Here is a 6000-nt window from a genome sequence, read left to right as displayed (position 1 = left end):
GGTTTGTGCCAAACTAGTTTTGGGCATAACTTTCTTTTCGGGAATCGGTTTTTGACGCCGTTTCTTCCGTTATTCATATTTTATCATTTTGAATCTTTTTTGTTCACAAAGTTTTGCCATTTGAGCGCATCTGCTCAAATTTTACTTTTTCGAACCCGGCGGGGCCCGTTCGGGGCACTTTTTGAGATTTCTATAAAAGGGGGGTGAGATATTTCATTTTTCATCTTCTCCCCTCTTCATGCACGACTTGGAGCTCCCATGGCAGCCCAAGGGGTGCTGCCATCTTCTCTCTCCTCTTTTGGTTCACTTTTCCTTGATGGAAAGTCTTCGGCCTTAACGTTTGTTGTTCCCCTCGCCATGCTCTACCTTTCCCCCTTATTAGAATTCAGTTTTGACCATTTCTTGAGTTTGGTTTTGAGGTCAAGTTATGATTTTGATGGGGCTTTGATGGAGATTATGTTCACGGCGTTGTCCCCAACAAAACCTAGTAGTTTTGTCGGATTCGGAGCCGTTCCATTTTGATGGCTTTTGAGATTTTCATCTCAAATTGAGGTAGGAGATGTTCTAGGTTTAAATTCTTGTTATATAGCATGCTTGTGATGCTTACTACTTGTTTGCATGATTAAATATAAAATCTAGAGATTTTATTATTTATTTTTCTTATACGGGATCTAATTTTCCCGGTTGCTCATGACTTAGTTTAAACATGTAGTATGATTTTATATTGCCCCTTGATATGCTCATTGTCGTGTATTAAAATTGGAACATTTGAATAAGTATTAAAGATTTTATTTAATATTTATCTTAAGTGAAAGATTAATTCACATGGCCTTAACTAGCTTGAAATCAATATGTGTTAGCATATTAAATTAGGCCTTAGCATGCTCTCCAACATAGTTGAATTTGAAAGTGATTGGAGGTGTTTTGAAAATTAGTAATTATTAATTAATTTGCCCCGAGTGCATTATTCGCTCCATTTGAATTCTGACTTGATATTCTTGATCTACATGTCATATAGCTTCACATATATTTGATTTAGAATATTCGGTGAGGTTTTGAAACCTTTCATTTAATTAATTTCCTTGTTTAAGATTTAATCCTCATGGTGATATACAACTTGGAATTGAATTGTGGCATGCTAGAAAATTAAGCTTTGGTGTGGTTGTTCACATATATTAAATTGGGATTAATTGCATGAGAATTGCAACCTTTATTTTATATTTAACTTTAGTGAAAGTTTAATTTACATATGTGTAACTTGCATGAAATAAGCTTGTAATGTGATATTACATTAGTCCTTGGCATGTTCTCTAAGATATGTTAAATTGAGAGCATTTGGTTAAGTTTAAAAATCTAGAGATTTTAATTAAAATCTATTTTGTGGTCCTATTAGCTTAATTAAGGTTTTAACTTGATATTTGTATTGGCCATGACTTGTTTACTAGTATATATTAATTTGGGACTATCTAAAGTTGTTTTAGAACCTTGAGATTTAAATTAGCATGATTTAATTAAAGTTCTACTTTGTTGTTCTAACAACCTAATTGAGTTTTAGAATGGATATAGGTGATGACCTTGCCATGCCCTTTAACATGTATTAAATTGAGGTTAATTGAAATTGAATCGAAAATCTAGAGAATTTAATTGTGTTTATCTATTTAAATTCTATCAATTTGCTCTATGATCTAGTTGTGTTTTAGAAGTGTTTTCTATATTCAAATCATGGACTTAGACTTGTTGTATATTCATTTGGTTATGTTTTGAACATTGGATAACATAGTTGTTATGTTTGTATTCGTGATAATATGTTTTCCTTATTGAATATATTGTTGCCTTGTGCAATGATTTGCACACTTCATGTTTAACATCTTTCATACATAGCGTGTAACGAATCGCACACTGAAGATTCGACATTCATCATATCATATTAGTTGTGTATTTAGAGCATGTATTGTATAGGTTTCCAAATTTGGTTGTGCTTAGTAGATAGTTGATTATCTTTCATATTTCTGTTGATATATGCGTTGTTGCACAACTTGTTGATTTTGAAAACTTGGGGATGTTGTTGTTTGGCTATGGCTAGGACGCGGTTCTAGTATGGGGGATAGTCCCTCTATATAGTCTAGTGCGCACATAGGGAGGTTACCCATGGGCTAGTAACCCTAAAGTAACTATGTTGTCAGTCTGATCCGGCGTGACGTCCGAGTATCCACTTTGTTTGATTTCACATTTCATTTTCAAATTGATAACTAGATGATGTTGTAACTTGTTGTTCCTTATTTGTCATTCCATTTTAAGTTACATGATGTTAACTTTGCAAAATTGTGCTTTATGCGTTGTATTGGAAGTTCCAATGTTGGTTAAATTGCATCGATATTGAAAATCGTGTTTTGACGTTCTAATAAAGCTTAGGATTGATCCTATTGATTCATTTATAACATAGACGCTAGGTGGCATGAACCACTACTGTTATTTTGTGCTTTAGATTCTAAGTTGATGGCTTTGAGAACTTAAACCTTGTTGCATTATATAACATGTTCTTTTGTTGTTGAATTGCATGGATAATGTGATTCTTGTTAACTTGTATTCAAATATGCTTTTGTCATGTTGTATGGATTACTCTAGACCTAGTTCAATTGTATTGAAAATGCAATTCATGTTAATCTATGCTCAAGCATTCTTCTTGTCGTGTTCTTTGGATTATCCCAACCATAATTCATTTCATACACGTATGTATATCATGATTCTTGTTGCTTAGACTCTAAGGTAGCTTAGGATGCTCCCCGAGTCTCACTTGGACATAGATGTTAGGTTGCATGAGCCCCTTTAACATGTTTCACCTTAAGGTGATAAATTTGTAAAATGTTAGGTCGATGCATGCTCATCTCCTACGAGTAGCTTTATGTTACTCACCCCTACGATACTGGGGCATATTTCAGGTACGAAGACTTGGTTCGTGACGCCTAGCATTCCTTGGATGTCGTGTAGCTTTCAAGTTTCCATTTCATGCAAATGTTAGCATGAAATGTCATTTTGTAGACTTATATGTCAAAATATGTATATTTGATTCCATGTATGTAACGTGTACTTAAGTACACTCCTTTCACTGTATTTGATATGTATGAGATGAGGCCGGAGGCCAATGACATGTATATTGTATTCTATGTACTTTTTAACTTCATGAAATATTGTGAAAATCTTGAAAAATCGCAAGTCATTACTTCACCATGGTTGTATCGGGTGTGGGAATTCCATTTCCATTCTTTCATATGGTCTTATTAATCTTGTATGAAGTGTGGCCAAGGGCCAAATGGTCATTTGACTCCATTTTACATTTTTGGATTCCGAGTTTTCATTCCAAGTTTCATTTTTACCTTTTTACCCGTTAGGGGATCGGATTTTGTATCGGTGGTATTTTTAAGTCGTGGACCAATGTAGCACATCCAAATAGATAAGTTACGTTTACGTGCATGGTCGTTTCCGAGCAAAACCTTATCGTTTGTGTTTTGAGCCTCTTGTGAATTCATGTCGCATTTTTTTTTGCATATTCTGTTCTAGGGGCATTATGGACCTTTCACGGTGGTTTTATTTTCTTCTTTCAACATGTTTGAATAGAAAACATGATTTTAGGGGGGGTTTCTTTTCCGTGTTTTTCCAGAAAATATCGTCTTGATGTTGGAAATCGCTTACGAAGTTCAGCTCTCAGTTTTTCAGTTTAGCAGCTTTTTGGACCTCCATGACCAGATTTCATGGAGGGGCATTTCGGGCATTCTACATTGCATTTTTTTTTAATTCCCTCGGGAGTCACGTAGAAAATTCAATCTTGAGGAGGTTTCTTCTTTGTGTTTTTCCAGAAAAATTCATCTTCTAGCCCGTTTTTGCTTTCAGTTGCAGCAGTCACTGTAGCAACTTTTAACCCACTTGTTCAGTTTTAATCTAAGGGCATTTTGGGGATTTCACAGTGAGTTTTTTTTTTATTCCATTCATGGTCAGGTAGAAAACTCGATTTTAGGAAGGGTTTCTTCTTCGTGTTTTTCCAGAAAAACTCGTCTTGACCTTCATTTCAAGCCTCAGTTCTGGGCAAATCAAAAAAAATGTAGCAGCAGCCAAGGGCTGCCACCAGCCATGTCTTTGGGCGCCGGCATGCGCGCCGGTGGGCTCGCGCATGGGCGCCGTGTGCACCATGGCCTTCGTCGGGCCGCCGCGACGTCTCAACTTCAAACCCTCGTTTCTCCCTCGTCCGGACTCCAAATCAAGTGAACTTTTTTTTGAACTTGACTAATTTTTCGCTATCTTTCCAACGGTGTGCTCGGTTGTACTCGGATATTCCTGGATAATTACCAATTTACCCTTTTAGCCTTAAGTGCTCATTTTTCTTCGTCAGGCCATTTCTCCTTTGTCCGGACTCCGTATCATGCGATTCTTGAGTCCATCCTGATTATTTTTTTGTTATCTTTCCAACGGTGTGCTCGGTGGCACCCGAATCTACATTTTTCAAAAATGAGTATTTTGCCCCTGGGGGCTTATTTGTCATGTTTTCAATCTTTTACTTCCGCATCAGTTCTTGTTAAGTTCCACGACCTCATGGAAGGTCACTTTGACTTTTTAGAGTCTTGTTTTTTGTTTTCGCTTCTACATATCGGATCCGTTATCAGGTCAATCTTCGGTTCATCACAGGACACGCTGGCCTAAAAACCAGGGTCTTCACACATCCTCTTGGGGCTAGAGTTAGCCCCAAGCATGCTTTCGATATCTTAATCTTGTGTATTATTGAGGGATTAGTGTTGTAATTGATGTTTTGACACTTTGATATATATAGATCTTATTTATTTAATAATTTATGTGGTTTAATGCTTTCAATTGGTCATTTCATTCTATCCATATGTCTATGTATGCTAGAATAGATGTTTATGTGCTTGTCTCTAGATTTTGTGTTATTGATGGATTTCTATGTATATTGATGCTATAGATTTGGAGATTGTCAAAACATTGTGCTTAAAAGAATGCTTTTGTGATTCTCTTGATGGTTCATGCTTATCTCTTGATGGATTGTGCCTCTCCCTTAGTTTATTTTCATGCTAGTAGTGTAGATGTAGTGTAGTTGTAATGTAGTGTTAAATGGGAGGACAATCTATGCTTGTTGTTTGATGATCTAAGCTTTTGAATACAATTAGCATATGTCTCTATCCTTGGGTTGTATTTGGATTGTGAGCTTAATGAAAGGATTAATGACTTGTTTTGATTTATTGTGCCTTTCACATGTTGTTTAGACAATATATGCTTCATTGCTTAGATATATTGTGCCTTTCACATGATGTTTAGACAATACATGCTTAACTAGTCATCCTTACTTGTTGAATCAACCAAATTCACACACACCAATATTACAACACACCATTTTCCCTCATTAATCACTTGTCAATAATATAGAAATGTATTGTTTGGTGGTGATCTCTAAACCCCAAGATCTCTCTCTCTCTCTTACTTACTCTTAATTGCACTCTTTTGCTATTACTTAGTTTAATTTAGTTGCTCTTTAATCAACCAACCAACCAATTGTTTGATCACTCAACCTACTAGCCCTAATTGTGATTCCATGACATTACTTGATCCTCATAATCCCTTGGGACGATACCTACTCACTCTTGCTACGTTAGTAGTAGTAGTGGTAGTGGTTTTTATAAATTTAAACTTGACCAAAAAGGCTTTTCTTGAACCGCACATTCACCACATCAATTTTGGCGTGTAAAAACAGCCGCGCCCTGCGCGCTCCCGTCAGGAACCAACCTGAAAGTAGAAGAAAACAAATAAATAAAGATAAACTATACATTATATTCAATTAATGGACTTAACTAATGTAAATAAGGGTGCTTGAATATGCAATATTCAACGTTTATCAGGTGCCCACCCGTACTATTGGTATAGTTGACCTGAGTGAGAGTGTAGTGACTACACCCATTCGGATCCTCCATTGACAAAAGGATTGGGAAATAGTGTTCT

Source organism: Cornus florida, unplaced genomic scaffold (assembly GCF_030987335.1).
Source record: "Cornus florida cultivar Cherokee Brave unplaced genomic scaffold, ASM3098733v1 CherokeeBrave_3.0.0_Hap2_Chr07, whole genome shotgun sequence".
NCBI classification, from domain to species: Eukaryota; Viridiplantae; Streptophyta; class Magnoliopsida; order Cornales; family Cornaceae; genus Cornus; species Cornus florida.
The sequence above is the reverse complement of the archived record's forward strand: the minus strand, read 5'-3'. Positions refer to the sequence as shown.